Source organism: Chiloscyllium plagiosum, unplaced genomic scaffold, assembly GCF_037043375.1.
Source record: "Chiloscyllium plagiosum isolate Xiang-an unplaced genomic scaffold, Cpla_swu_hap1 HiC_scaffold_12, whole genome shotgun sequence".
NCBI lineage: Eukaryota > Metazoa > Chordata > Chondrichthyes > Orectolobiformes > Hemiscylliidae > Chiloscyllium > Chiloscyllium plagiosum.
Window position 1 is genome coordinate 14,384,657 of NW_028270150.1, and position 16,518 is coordinate 14,401,174.

The 16,518-nt window shown below is 46.2% G+C and overlaps 1 protein-coding gene across 3 annotated transcripts in view; it reads right to left on the minus strand.

Annotated features, from left to right (window-relative positions):
• ncam2a (neural cell adhesion molecule 2a) overlaps nt 1–16,518 on the minus strand; it is a 1,585,154-nt gene that overhangs the window by 121,464 nt on the left and 1,447,172 nt on the right. The window lies entirely within an intron of this gene.

Sequence of the window (16,518 nt, forward strand, 5' to 3'; positions counted from 1 at the left end):
ATTTGTGATGTTTAACTCAAATATTCCTTGTAACAGCTCATCCCATATTTTCATCAAATGGTTTCTCGTGAATTTCCTTTTGAATTCATTATTCTTCGCAGTCTCCTCTAAATTCAGACTCCCCCAGAAATTGAAAGATTTTCTGTGCATCTATCTCTTTAAATATGTTATTACAACTGGGTTTGGAGGGCATATTGATTCATTTCCAGTCCCACTCCTCCAGTGTCATACCAAATTTAAAATTGAACAAGAAGGGTGATATATTTCACCCTGATTAGAAGCAATTCAGCTAGATTTCTTCCTTCACTAAAGAACTAGTTTATTACAATCAAAACTTAAACAAACAAAAAAAGATCATTGACAAAAAATGCACTGTGCAAAGATTGACATGATTTATACTCTAACACCCTAAACTTAACATGAGGCAGATATGGGTAACAGCTTAACTATGGTCAAACACACCTAGTGGCACATCAAATAGCAAGTGAAATATAATATACCAAGGATTTCTCAGACTTTATCCCAGACATTAGTGACAATGTAGTCATCAAATTTCATTAACATTTTAAATAGTTTACAATTCTCCATTTTCAGCAGTTTGGATTTGAAATTCCCAAGCTGCTGTTCTGTTACTGATGCCTCCAATGACTCCTTATCCTGTGGTGGTCTGTCTTCCAATTTTTGAACTACATTTGCCTGGTTCTTTGAAACTGCACTCACAAGAACAACACAGCTTTTCACAGATAGTGAACTTCACCACTGTCCCTGGATTTGTTTTTCTGAGTTCCAAAACCCACTGTCTGTGGATGAAGATATTCATTGTGCACTGGCTTATTTTTATCCCTTCACAGATCCAAGGGGTTTCATAACCCCACACTATGTTGAGCTATCCAGGACTTCCTTGAGCCCCGAATGCATAGAAATGATAGGACTATACTCATTGGAATTTTGAAGAATGTAGGGGCATCTTAAAGAAACATATAAAATTATAAAAGGAATGGAGAACATAGAAGCAGGGAGGTTGTTTCCATTGGTGGGTGAAACTAGAACTAATGGGCAGAGTCTTAAAATAAGGGGGAGCAGATTTAGACCTGTGTTGAGGAGGAACTTCTTGACCCAAAGGGTTGTGCATCTGTGGAATTCTCTGCTCAGTGAAGCAGTTGAGACTTCCTCGTTGAATGCTTTTAAGACAAAGATTTTTAAACAGTGAAGGAATTAAGGGTTATGGGGATTGGGCGGTTAAGTGGAGCTGAGACCATGAAAAGATCAGCCATGATCTTATTGAATGACGGAGTGGGCTTGATGGGCCAGATGGTCTACTCCTGCTCCCATTTCTTATGTTCTTATGTAATTCAGTTACACTTAAAAGCAGAGTGAACAACAGCTCTGTTAAAAATAGAGGCTGTATTTCTCTCATTCTCCTTCTCTGATGAACTGTGAGCTTGAAGTGACCCTTGAAATGCTTTGAATGAAAACCGTGCAACATAATCTTCTGCACTGTTTGGCAGAATTGAGTGGAACTGATGATTTGGAACAATTAAATGTAACAAACCTTTTGGAAGTCTATAGTCCTTGATTGTTATAATGTTCGGAGAGTGGTGTCACCCGCACCACGAATTGATGCAACAAAAATGAAATTCATCATAAGCTTCTTTGAAGACCACCATCAAGTCCCCCCCTCAAGTTTATATTTTCCAGTGCAAACATTTTCAGTTTGATCAACCTTTCCTGAAGGGTATAATCTCTGGTAGCTAACTATTTAAATAGGCTTTTGTATCTTCTGCACTGTCTAGAGTTAAACTGAGACACAAGGCTCAATATTACATGCTCTCATCAGGCTTTAGCAGAGGTGCAGGTGTAATAGGTTTAGCATCTTGTCCCCCACGCTCTTACTGAACCCTGAGTATAGTCCCATGATAGAGAAGGTGGACGGGGAGCGAAATCAGAAGGCCAGCCACTATTTATGGAAATGCAGAATTAAGGGTCAAGAAACCTGCTAAATAAAAATCAATTCAAACCAATATCACCCCAACAATACCATCATAAGGTTGGTATGGCCAAATGAATAAGAGTTGGCACCCTGTTTATATTTAAGATTTTTCAAAATGGTGAGTACGAAAAGGGCTACCATCTTTTGAGGATTTTTTTGCCGATTAGGGACAGACCTCTGGAAGACAGAAATCCCCATCTTCCTCTTGGCATGTACCTTGGAACCACCAATCAGATTGGTTAGCGGCTCACAAGGGTGATATTCCTGCAACCCAGGTGCAGAAGCCCACTCTGCACTGATTTAGCCACCTGCATCTGTCAGCTCGCCACTGACCTTTCTACAGGAAGAGGATATAGATCTCTCTCCCCTGCCCAGTGCCTGTTAATTTCTGCCTCCATCAATTCAGAGAAATGTACTGTGGCTCTACCTGAATGTGGGGTTTTCCCAGTGCACCTGACCAGCATTCACTCTTTAACCATGTCAGGGTAGATGTGGAAAGGTATTTTCCCCATGCGGAAGGGTTTAGGACCAGATGGCATCATCTCAGAGTGAGAGGGTCAGACATTATGACTGGGGTGAGGGGGAATTTCTTCTCCCAGAGAGAAATGAATCTGTGGAATTCTTTGCCACAGAGAGCTAAAATGTATTCAAGGCTGAGTTAGACAGATTTTTAATCTGTTAGGGAATCTAAGGTTATGGGGAATAGGCAGTGGAGTTGACGTTCATTAGATCAGGTGTGACTTTCTTGAATGGTGGAGCAGAGTTGAAGGGCTGAATGGCCTCCTTTTGCTCCTATACCTTATGGTCTTAAGGTTGTGTATCCACAGAATCCATCATTACCACTCTGTGGTTTTATTGTATATTGTAGACAGAATGTGCACCAACTGAGGTCACCAGGAAGGGAGTCTCCTTCTCAACCCCTTCCTTTGCCTGAGACATGATGACTACCACCAGTCATCTCCCTCTCTCTAATAAGACAGCAGCCCTATGGTTGGATTATCTACAGGGGTTCAGCAAGGCTAGATTAACAGTACCTTCTTCCTGTGCAAGTTCAGGAAGGAATTATGGAACTCTTCCACATGATGACCCATGGCACCTTGTGGGATTTGGCATCTCTACCAATCTGTTGTGCTGGGAAAGAGCTGCTTGATGACGTTTGTTACCACTGATCCTCCTTTGTCTTCTTTTTGTATCTAATGATGAGTTGACAGGGGATATACCACCGTGGAGTATCAGAATAGGCATCATTCTTCGACGACAAAAAGATATAAAAAAAGGAGACAGCTTGGGCATGACTTTGATATTCTTCCCCATATAGAAAGTAAACCCTTCCATGCTTTTTTATGGCTCATATCAACCAAATAATGGTGTGGTTAGCATGATATTGTGGTGCTGGAAAGGCACAGCAGTTCACGCAGCATCCGAGGAGTAGCAGCCTGACCTGCTGTGCTTTTCCAGCAGCACCCTCTTGACTGTGATATCCAGCATCTGCAGTCCTCACTTTCTACTAGCATGATATTGGGATGAATTGAATATTTAGCAGGTTCCATTGGCCTTTAATTATGAATTTCCATAAATGATGGCTAGGCTACCGATATCAGCTGAATCCACTCTCTCTATTGTGGGACTATATTCAGGGCTAGGTGGGAAAGTGGTGGGCCAGGTGCTAATCTTATTTCACTTAGCATGGAAGACAGGTGGCTCAGTGGTTAACACTGCTGCCTCACCACGCCAGGGACCTGGGTACAAGTCCAGCCTTGGGTTACTGTTTGTGTCTGCGTGGGTTTCCTCTTCTAGTCCAAAGATATGCAGGTTAAGTGGTCTGGCCATGTTAAACTTCCCACAGTGTTCACGGATGTGTAAACTGGATGGATTAACCATGGTAAGATTAAAATGAATGGAGTCTGGGGAAGGCTGGGTCTGGGTATGATGCTTTTCAGAGTGTCTGTGCAGACTCAATGGGCTGAATGGCCTCCCCCTGCATTGTAGTGATTCTTCTGCTTTAAAGAATACTGAGCTCAAATTTAACATGGGTGTCAGTAACATCAAGGCATCCAAGAAAAACATGGCTGAATACAAACTAAGGGAGGTTCTAATTATTGCTGGGGTTTCTGTAAAGGATCAGTTGGCTTTCCTGGACCAAGTAATGAAACTTGCACCTGGCGGGGGAAGGGGCGGGGAGCTGATTACAACATGCGTATGATTCAATTTGGAAACACTGTAAGGAGAATTCATTTGCCATAAATTAATTGGAGTTTGTTTTACTTCTAGCTTCCAAGTTAAAAGGTTTGATAATCTGTATTCATACAATCCTTGATAATTGAGCAATCTAGGCTTTCTTCGAAAAAAACCCACAAATAATTCAACACTATTACAGAAAGTGATTATGGTACATGACAGAATTATCCAATATTTCAATTAGTGAGAACACAATAGGAAATTCTGAAGACGGAAATAAATTACCTTGAAGATCAAAACGTAGCCCTCGGTAAAATCTCACAAACAGCTCTCAGGGGAAAAATAAATTTTGGTCCCTGTTTGTCACACAAGTTATCATGTTTTGTAGTTTAAAGTCTCAATTTTAGTTACGTTACTCCTGGCTTGCCTTACTGCAATCTTCACTAAACCAAGTGTTATGGTTTGAACATTTGCAAAACTGATCATTTTTGTGCGTATTGACAGGAAGATAAAAAATGTTGCTAATTACAATGGAAGGCATGTCACAGCTGGTAAACACACAGCTGTGATGCTTCATTGAGGCACGTGGGTCAGTGATCTGCCCCCTTAAATCTGTAAAACATAATTATTTTTTGTAGGTGAAACAGGAGCAGCTAAAGACAGTGTGAATTGATTTGAAGGTCATTGTTTCTATGTCTCTGCAGTCTCCCTTCAAGGATTGGAATAAGTGACTATTTTTACTCATATGATGTTAAAAGTATGGAATGAAACACCACAGGAACCTTTCCTTTCATTGCTAGATTATCGTTCTCAGTGGACTATTTAAAAGCCCAAGAGCCTGGGCTGTGAATTAATACAAGATAGATCCCAAAGCACTGGTTCAATGGAAAAATTTCCTCTGCAACATTCTGTTAGATGATTATCCCTCAACCAACACCATGAAACCAAATTATCTCATCATTTACAAACTGCTGTTTGTGGAACCTTGCTGTGTACAAATTGGCTACCAGTTCCCATATTACAACAGTAACTACACTTCAAAAAGCACTTCATTAACTATAAAGGTGCTTTGTGACGTTCTGATGTTATGAAACGTGGATGAGAAGTGCAAGTCTTGCTTTCTTTGCGTTTTCAAGTGCAGAACTATTGCAGCCCGAACTCATTGGAGGATTCATCTTAATCTCCAGCAGTAGCAGCTTTTCATTTTATTGACAAATAAATTGCACATATGTGCAATGTACCCTCATGTATCTTCTCAAGCATGGCAATGAAAACAAATCAATCAGAGCAGTACCCTTGACCTTAATCTTGTTTTGGAGCGAATAACGATGAATAAATTGTATCCCCTCGTACAACTTAAAGACAGTAAAACATCTCAGAGGTATTACAAAGCAGCACGGTCACAAAATCTCACATAAATGCAACAAATGGCTGCTCCATCATTGTTCACATGTCAGTAGCTGTTCAGAGGGTTTGTTAAAGAATGGAAAAAGTTGCAGAGAATGGATTTATTCAGTCACAACACAAACGTCTTTGTCCACAACCATCCTGATCCATTCTGTATCTGAACTGTACCATGGACAGCATTGCATCTGATTTGAGCTTGAGTGGAGTTTCCAACATCGCACGTTCATTAGAACCAAAGAGAAAGATGGAATGGTTACAGCACAGCAGTAGGCCATTTAGCCTTCCACATCCATACTGACTCTCTGGAAGCACAACTCAGCTTGTTCCACTCTACATCCTTTGTAGAATTATAACAATGCAGAAGAAAGCCATACCTGTCAACAAAGAGTTACGTCCACAGCCAGTGTCAAAATAACTCCCACCAGCCCAATGCTCTTCACTGCCCCCAAACACCCATTTTTCTTGTTCTTCTTGCCAAACACCCATTCTTCTTGCCATTTGCTTGAGGGGTTTGTTTTGGGTTTTCAGAAGCTCCTTTTTTTTATTCTCATGGACTCATTTATCGGGTTATGCAGTATTTTATATTTTTATATTTTTACATTTCCCTTCCCTATAACTCTGCCATTCTCTTGTCAAGTGTTAATCTAATTCGCTATAGACAATATGATTGGATTGGTCTCCATCACACCCTCAGACAATGTATTCTGGATGTTTACCAGTCACTACTTACAGCAACCTTTCCTCATGTTCCTATTGGAAATTGGCTGTGTCTGACATTTGCTTATCACCTGCTGAAATCCTCATTTGTGTATTTATAACCTCAAGACTTGACTGTTCCGATGCACTCCTGGTCAATTGCCCAACTTGAGCCTTCTTACGTTCATTGTAACTCTGCTCAAGCCATCTTACTACTTTCTTGTTCTGTGATTGTCATTGCCATCTGCTTCTGGCACTGCACGAATTAAATGCAGGAATATCCCATTTGGATGCTTCAGTTTGGTCCACCAATAAGTAAGCTCTGTTAGTCACCCCCACCACCTCGAATGCTCTCTGAATCACCCTTCTACCCACCTGGAACTTGACCTTCCAAGCACCTTACTAAGACCCTTAGCTTATGTACTTGCCGTTTGATAGCAGCTATCAAAGTGGTTGACTCCTCTTGTAAATTTCCAAATCTAGAAGCTGACTGCTATGAAAGGGAGATGTGATTTGCCTTTCTCTGACAGTTTTATGCTTTGCTGGAACCGTCAGAATGGGAGGATGGCTCCGTATTTCTGAAGAAGTCCCAATGGGAACCACCTCTCTGAAATGCGGAGTTTCCTCATTTCAGAGAAATAAAGGGACAGAGTGGCAATCTGTGTGAGGTTGGCAGTGCTCAGAAAAAAACGGTAAAAACAATGACTGCAGATGCTGGAAACCAGATTTTGGATTAGTGGTGCTGGAAGAGCACAGCAGTTCAGGCAGCATCCAAGGAGCTGCTCAGAAAATCCAACCCGATGCAGGAAGTCCCCTGACAGAATCATAGCATCGTACAGAATGAAACAGACCCTTCAGTCCAACCAGTCCAGGCCAGCCAATTTTCCCAAACTAAACTAGTCCCACCTGCCTGCATCTCCCTCTATGCTCATGCACCAATTCAAATGTCTTGTAAACATTTTAAGTGTATCTGCACCGTCCTCTGGCAGTTCATTCCACACACAAACCACCCTCTGTCTTAAAAATCTACCCCTCAGGAAATTCATTCACAAATATTGGAAACAGCTGAGCACAGATACTGATCTCACTAGTAACAGACTGCCAGCTGTTTATTCCTGCTCTCTTGTTTTCCACTCACAAGCTGATTTTTAATCCATACCAGTGGATTGCCTCCTATACCATGCATTTACATTTTGATAACAGGACAGTAACGTGTACCTGTGTCTTTCTGACTCTGAGACATGGCTGATGTGAATGCTGCTGCGAATAATGTTCTATCTTGAGAAAAGGTACTGACAGCATGCACCGAGTCAGAAACAGAAAGGATCGAAATGGGTGATCGAACAACTCCCTCAGTTCCCTGTGATGGGCACACTGCAGATGGATTCATTGGCCTTAGGCTAGAGATTAGGTTAACATTAGTTTCCATATTACACTCCTATATAAACGTTCCCAAGATTCACAGATCGTTAAGCCAGGAGGCACCTTGCTGTTGAAGTTGAGCTTGTCTTTATCTGATAACACTCATTCCTGAAAGTTCTAGACAGTTACTGCTCTGGGAGAACTACTGCAGTGCCCTGGGAAAGTTACTGCGGCGCTCCAGGGAAAATGGTTGTATTCATCTAGGAAGGTGCATCCAGAAAAGGGAGACCAATCATTTACTTTTCTAAGAAGAGAAGCAAACATCAAAGATGACACTCACAGGACAGAAGGGAGCACTTAGTTAACTATTTGCTCTTAAACATTTCGAGATGTTTGTTGAAAATGAGTACAGGGAGGCTAACATCTATACTGAACACAACTTTTGTGAAAAAGCTTAAGGCCCAGAATGCCACATTGTTTTATTAGAGTTTGTTCCTTCAACCATACCATCCAAAAATCATCCACTCTAGGGGAGTTACTGTCATGCACTGGAACAGATATTGCAGTGCTCTTGGCAAATCACTGCAGTACTCTGGGGGAGTTACTGGAGTGCTCTGGAGCAGTTACTGTGGTGCTCTGGGGGAATCACCACGATGCTCTGGGATAGTAACTGCGGTGATCTGGGACAGTCACTGCAGTGCTCCGGGATAGTTACTGTGGTGCTGTGAGAGAGTAACTGTGGTGCTGTGAGAGAGTAACTGTGGTGCTGTGAGAGAGTTACTGCAGTGTTCTGGGACAGTTACTGTGGTGCTCTGGGGAAGTTACTGTGGTGCTCCGGGGGAGTTATTGCGGCCCTCTGGTTAGTTACTGCAGTGCTCTTGGACAGTTACTGTGGTGCATTAGGTCAATTACTACAGTGCTCTGCAGGGGTTTCTGCGGTGCTCTGGATCAGACATTGTAGTGCTCTGGGACAGTTACCACGGTGTTCTTGGGAAGTTATTGCAGTGCTCTGGGAGAGTTACTGCGGTGTTCTGGGGGAGTTACTGTCATGACCGGGGACAGATACTATGGTGCTCTGGGACTGTTATTGCAGTGGTCTGGCTGGTGGGGGGTGGTTATTTTGGTATTCTCTGGGAGTTACTGCAGTATCCTGGGAAAGATACTGCGTTGCTCTGGGGCAGTTACTGTGGTGTTCTAGGGGAATTACTGCAGTGCTCTGGGACAGCTACTGTGGTGCTCTGGGGGATTTACTGTGGTGCTCTGCGACAGCTACTGCAGTGCTCTGGGGGATTTACTGCAGTGCTCTGGGGGTGTTACTGCAGTGCTCTGGGACAGTTACTGCGGTGCTCTAGGGGAGTTACTGCCCTGCTCTAGGGAGTTACTGCGGTGCTCTGGGCCAGTTACTGTGGTGCTCTGGGGAGTTACTGCAGTTCTCTGGGGGCTTACTGTCATGCACTGGGACAGATATTGCGGTGCTCTTGGGAAATCACTGCAGTGTTCTGGGGGAGTTACTGCGGTGCACTGGGACAGTTACTGTGGTGTTCTGGAGAAGTGACTGTAGTGCTCTGGATAGTTACTCTAGTGCTTTGGGACAGGTACTGCAGTGCTCTGGAGGAGTTACTGTGTTGCTCTGGGACAGTTGCTGCAGTGTTCTGGGATAGTTACTGTGGTGCTCTCGGACACTTACTGCGGTGCTCTCTGGGAGTTACTGCCCTGCTCTAGGGAGTTATTGCGTGCTCTGGGCCAGTTACAGTGGTGCTCTGGGGAGTTACTGCAGTGCTTTGGGGGACTTACTGTCATGCACTGGGACAGATATTGCGGTGCTCTTGGGAAATCACTGCAGTGTTCTGTGGGAGTTACTGCGGAGCACTGGGACAGTTACTGTGGTGTTCTGGAGGAGTCACTGTAGTGCTCTGGATAGTTACTGTGGTGCTTTGGGACAGGTGCTGCAGTGCTCTGGGACAGTTACTGTGGTGCTCTCGGACAGTTAGTGCGGTGCTCTAGAACAGTTACTCCAATGCTCTGGGGAGTGACTGCGGTGCTCTGGGACAGTTACTATGGTGCTCTGGAATCGTTACTGTGGTGCTCTGGGGGAGTTACTGTGATGCTCTGGAACAGTTACTATGGTGCTCTGGAATCGTTACTGTGGTGCTCTGGGGGAGTCACTGCAGTGCTCTAGGAAATTTATTGTGGTGCTCTGGGACAGTTACTGCGGTGCACCTGGGGAGTTACTGCTGTGCTCTAGTGGAGTTATAGTTGTGCTTTGGGGCAGATATTGTGGTTACTTTGGTGCTCTGGGAGAATCTCTGCAATTCTCTGGGGGAGTTATTGCGGTGCCCTAAGGGAGTTTCTGCAGTGCTGTGGGGGAATTACTGCAGTGCTCTGGGACAGTTAGACAATGCTCTGAGATAGTCACTGCAATGCCCCGGGATAGTTACTGAGTGTTCTGGGACAGCTACTGCAGTGTTCTGGGGGAGTAACTGTGGTGTTCTGTGCAGTTACTGCAGTGCTCTGGGACAGTTACTGTGGTGCTCTGGGACAGATATTGTGGTGCTCTTGGGGAGTTACTTTGGTGCTCTGGCGGATCTCTGCAGTGCTCTGGTGGAATCACTGCAGTGTTCTGGGGGAGTTACTGCTGTGCTCTGGGACAGTCAATGCAGTGCTCTGGGACAGTTACTGCAGTGCTCTGGGATAGTTACTGCAGTGCTCTGGGACAGTCACTGCGGGCTCTGGGATAATTACCATGGTGCTCTGGGACAGTTACTGCAATGCTCTGGTAAAGTTATTGCACTGCCCTGAGGGAGTTTCTGCAGTGTGTGGGGGAATTACTGCAATGCTCTGGGACAGTCACTAAAATGCTCTGGGACAGTCACTGCGGTGCTCCGGGATAGTTACTGTGGTGCTTTGGGAAAGTTACTGCAGTGCTCTGAGGGAGTAACTGCAGTGCTCTGGGGTGTCACTGTGGTGCTCTGGGGAGTCACTGCGGTGCTCTGGGACAGTTACTGCGGTGCTCTGGGGGAGTCACTGCGGTGCTCTTGGGACAGTTACTGTGTTGCTTTGGGACAATTACTGCAGTGCTCTGGGGGAGTTACTGCGATGCTCTGGATCAGACATTATAGTGCTCTGGGACAGTTACTGCAGTGCTCTGGGGAGTTACTGCGGTTCTCTGGGACAGTTACTGTGTTGCATTGGGACAATTACTGCAGTGCTCTGGGGGAGTTTCTGCGGTGCTCATGGGAAGTTACTGCAGTGCTCTGGGACAGTTAGTATAGTACTCTGGGACAGTTACTGCAGTGCTCTGGGACAGTTGCTGTGGTGCTCTGGGGAGTTACTGCAGTGCTCTGGGTGAGTTACTGTCATGCACTGGGACAGATATTGCGGTGCTCTTGGGAAATCACTGCGGTGTTCTGGGGATGTTACTGCAGTGCTCTGGGACAGTTACTGTGGTGCTCTGGGACAGTTACTGCGGTGCTCTGGGACAGTTACTGCAGTGTTCTGGGGCAGTTACTGTGGTGCTCTGGGACAGTTACTGCGGTGCTCTGGGACAGTTACTGTGGTGCTCTAGAACAGTTACTGCAATGCTCTGTGGGAGTCGCTGCAGGACCATTACTGAGGTACTCTGGGACAGTCACTGCGTGTTGCAGGACAGTTACTATGGTACTCTGGGACAGTCACTGCGGTGCTGCAGGACTGTTACTGTGGTACTCTGGGACAGTCACTGCGGTGCTGCAGGACTGTTACTGTGGTACTCTGGGACAGTCACTGCGGTGCTGCAGGACTGTTACTATGGTACTCTGGGACAGTCACTGCGGTGCTGCAGGACTGTTACTGTGGTACTCTGGGACAGTCACTGAAGTGCTGCAGGACTGTTACTGTGGTACTCTGGGACAGTCACTGCGGTGCTGCAGGACTGTTACTGTGGTACTCTGGGACAGTTACTGTGTTGCATTGGGACAATTACTGCAGTGCTCTGGGGGAGATTCTGCGGTCCTCTGGATCAGACATTATAGTGCTCTGGGACAGTTACTGCAGTGCTCTGGGGGAGTTTCTGCGGTGCTCTGGATCAGACATTATAGTGCTCTGGGACAGTTACTGCAGTGCTCTGGGGAGTTACTGCGGTTCTCTGGGACAGTTACTGAGTTGCATTGGGCCAATTACTGCAGTGCTCTGGGGGAGTTACTGCGGTGCTCTGGATCAGACATTATAGTGCTCTGGGACAGTTACTGCAGTGCTCTGGGGGAGTTACTGCGGTGCTCTGGATCAGACATTGTAGTGCTCTGGGACAGTTACTGCAGTGCTCTGGGGAGTTACTGCGGTTCTCTGGGACAGTTACTGTGTTGCATTGGGACAATAACTGCAGTGCTCTGGGGGAGTTTCTGCGGTTCTCTGGGACAGTTACTCTGTTGCATTGGGACAATAACTGCAGTGCTCTGGGGGAGTTTCTGCGGTGCTCTGGATCAGACATTGTAGTGCTCTCGGGAAGTTACTGCGGTGCACATGGGAAGTTACTGCAGTGCTCTGGGGGAATTACTGTAGTGCTCTGGGACAGTTACTATAGTACTCTGGGACAGTTGCTGTGGTGCTCTTGGGGAGTTACTGCAGTGCTCTGGGTGAGTTACTGTCATGCACTGGGACAGATATTGCGGTGCTCTTGAGAAATCACTGCGGTGCTCTGGGGACATTACTGCAGTGCTCTGGGACAGTTACTGCAGTGTTCTGGGGCAGTTACTGCGGTGCTCTGGGACAGTTACTGCGGTGCTCTGGGACAGTTACTGAGGTGCTCTGGGACAGTTACTGCAATGCTCTGGGGGAGTCACTGCGGTGCTGCAGGACCATTACTGTGGTATTCTGGGACAGTCACTGCGTGCTGCAGGACAGTTACTGTGGTACTCTGGGACAGTCATTGCGGTGCTGCAGGACCGTTTCTATGGTACTCTGGGACAGTCACTGCGGTGCTGCAGGACCGTTACTGTGGTACTCTGGGACAGTCACTGCGGTGCTGCAGGACCGTTACTGTGGTACTCTGGGACAGTCACTGCGGTGCTGCAGGCCTGTTACTGTGGTACTCTGGGACAGTGACTGCGGTGCTCTGTGAGAGGTGTTGTGGTGCACTCCGGGGGTTACTACAGTGCTCTGGGACAGTTACTGCGCTGCTCTGGGGGGGTTACTGTGGTGTCCTGGGGTAGTCACTGCTGTGTTCTGGGGGAATCAATTCAATACTCTGGCACAAGCTACTTTGCTGCTCTGGGATAGTTACTGCAGTGCTCTGGGACATTTACTGTGGCATTCTGGGGAGTTACTGCAGTGCTCTGAGGCAGTTCCTGCGGTGCTCTTAGTAAGTTACTGCGGTTCTCTGGGACAGTTACTGCAGTGTCCTGGGGGATTTACTGTTGTGTTCTGGAAGAGTCACTGAGTGCTCCGGGACAGTTACTGCGATGCTCTTGGAGAATTACTGTGGTGCTCTTGGGGAGTTACTGCAGTGCTCCGGGACAGTTACTGCGGTGCTCTTGGAGAATTACTGTGGTGCTCTTGGGGAGTTACTGAAGTGCTCTGGGGCAGTTCCTGTGGTGCTTTGGGACAGTTACTGCAGTGTCCTGGGGGATTTACTGTGGTGCTCTGGGAGTGTCACTGCAGTGCTCCAGGACAGTTGCTTCAGTGCTCTGGTACAGATACTGCGGTGCTCTTAGGGAGTTACTGTGGTGCTCTTGGGGAGTTACTGCGATACTCTGGGGGCATTAATGTGTTGGAATGTCTGAGGGAGTTAATGTGGTGCTCTGGGGGAGTTATTGTGGTGCTCTGGAAGAGTCACTGCGGTGCTCCAGGACAGTTGCTGCAGTGCTCTGGCACAGTTACTGTGGCATTCTGGGCAGTTACTGCGGTGCTCTGGGACAGTTACTGCAGTGTTCTGGGCGATTTACTGTAGTACTCTGGAAGAGTTACTGCAGTACTCCGAGACAGTTGCTGCAGTGCTCTGGGACAGTTACTGCACTGCTCTGGGACAGTTATTGTGGCATTCTGGGGAGTTACTGCAGTGCTCTTGGGCAGTTACTGCAGTGTTCTGGGCGATTTACTGTAGTATCTGGAAGAGTTACTGCAGTACTCCGAGACAGTTACTGCAGTGCTCTGGCGCAGTTCCTGCGGTGCTCTTGGGGAGTTACTGCGGTGCTCTGGGACAGTTACTGCAGTGTTCTGGGCGATTTACTGTAGTACTCTGGAAGAGTTACTGCAGTACTCCGAGACAGTTGCTGCAGTGCTCTGGGACAGTTACTGCAGTGCTCTGGGACAGTTATTGTGGCATTCTGGGGAGTTACTGCAGTGCTCTGGGACAGTTACTGCGGTGCTCTTGGGGAGTTACTGTGGTGCTCTTGGGGAGTTACTGCAGTGCTCTGAGGCAGTTCCTGTGGTGCTCTGGGACAGTTACTGCAGTGTCCTGGGGGATTTACTGTGGTGCTCTGGGAGTGTCACTGCAGTGCTCCAGGACAGTTGCTGCAATGCTCTGGGACAGATACTGCGGTGCTCTTGGGGAGTTACTGCGATACTCTGGGGGCGTTAATGTGTTGGAATGTCTGAGGGAGTTAATGTGATGCTCTGGGGGAGTTATTGTGGTGCTCTGGTGGAGTTAATGCAGTGCTCTGGGATGGATTCTTCAGGGATTTGGCTCCCTTTTCTCATGATTGATTTACAGCCCAGACATGCAAGAGTTAATAATTACGGGTTGAAAATGTGTTGCTGGAAAAGCACAGCAGGTCAGGCAGCATCCAAGGAGCAGAAGAATCAACATTTCGAGCATGAACCCTTCTTCAGGAATTCCTGAAGAAGGGCTCATGTCTGAAACGTCGATTCTCCTGCATTCCTGAAGAAGAGCTCATGCCCGAAACGTCGATTCTCCTGCTCCTTGGATGCTGCCTGACCTGCTGCGCTTTTCCAGCACATTTTCAGCTCTGATTTCTAGCATCTGCAGTCCTCACTTTCTCCTTAATAATTACGGGGCCTATCTGCAGATTCACCTACAATCGACACAGAGAGAGTGGGAGCAGCACAGAGCCAGATAACCTATACTTTATAATTTGTTCATGGGTTTTGTGTGACACTGTATGGGCCAACATTTATTGTTGAAACTTTATTGCTGGAACAGCACAGCAGGTCAGGCAGCATCCAGGGAACAGGAGATTCGACGTTTCGGGCACAGGCCCTTCCTCAGGACAGTTACTGAGGAAGGGCCTGTGCCCGAAACGTCGAATCTCCTGTTCCCTGGATGCTGCCTGACCTGCTGTGCTGTTCCAGCAATAAAGTTTCAACTTTGATCTCCAGCATCTGCAGACCTCACTTTCTCTTCCAACATTTATTGTCCATTCTTAATTGCCCAGAGGATAGTTAAAAGCCAACCACATTGTTCTGGGTCTCCAGTCACATCTATGCCTGACCATGTAAGGATGGCAGACTGTCTTCATAGTTTCATAATAGTAGGAGCAGGAGTAGGCCATTTGGCCCATCGAGCCTGCTCCGTGATTCATTAAGATCATGGCTGATCTACCCATCGTCTCAGCTCCTCCTACCTGCATTATCCCCATAACCATTAATTCCCTTATCATGCAGAAAACTACCCAACTGCGTCTTGAATATATTTAATGATGCTGCCTCGACTGCTTTCTTAGGCAGAGAATTCCATAGATTCACTAGTCTCTGGGAATATCAGTTCCTCCTCATCTCTGTCCTAAATCTACTCCCCTTAATCTTGAGGCCATGTCTCCTAGTCCTGGTCTCACCCACCAGCGGAAACAACTTGCTTGCTTCTATCTTATCTATCTCTTTTGTAATTTTCTATGTTTCTATAAGATCCCCTCTCATTCTCCTAAATTCTAGCAAATACAGTCCCAGGTGGCTCGACCTCGCCTCATAGGGTAACCCCCTTATCTCCAGAATCAACCCGGTGAACCTCCTCTGCACCACCTCCAAAGCCAGTATATCCTTCCTCATGTAAGGAGACCAAAACTGTGCACAGTACTCCAGATTTGGCCTCACCAACCCCTTGTACAATTGCAACAGAACCTCCCTTCTCTTAAATTCAATCCCTCTAGCAATGAAAACCAATATTCTGTTTGCCTTCCTGATTACTGGTTGCATTCATGAATCAACCTTTAGCAATTCATGTACAAGCACTCCTAAGTCCCTCTGCACAATGTTTCACCATTTAAATAATACTTCACTGAACTAGATTTTTTTTAATCAATGATGGGCATATGATCACCAGTGGACTTTTAATACTAGACATGTATTGAATTGGTATGTCACCATCTGCCAAAGGAGAGTTTGAGCCCACATCCTCAGCATATTAGCCTGTGGTTCCACATTAATAGCCCACTGACATTACCCATGCACCCCCATCTCTGAACTCTGACCACAGGCTGTAATAGACTCACTGGTTAACAAGGATTTGGTCTCTCTCAAGCTGATCTGAACCTTCAAGGCATATCTGGAGGGTTTAACAGTTAGGGCAAGTGTGCTCCAGGTGGTCACATGTAGAGGAGCAATCAAGTTATTACTTTGGAAATTTTGTCTTGTCTGAAGAGAGACAATAGGGTTTAGAACTATACGCACTGAAGTTCAGTGGGGCGAATGGGGATTGTATAGAAACCCATAAAATTTGTGTGAAGGATATTCCTGATGACTGGAAAGCCCAGATTCAGGGGACACAGATTAAGGATACAGTGTAGTCCATTTAGGACTGAGATGGGGAGACATTTCTTCACCTAGAGAGTGGTGAACCTGTGGAATTCTCTGCCACAGAAAGCAGTTGTGGCCAAAAGATTTCAAGAAGGAGTTAGATAAAGATCTAAAGGTTAAAGGGGTCTAAGGGTATGGGGAGAAAGCGGGAGCAGGGGACT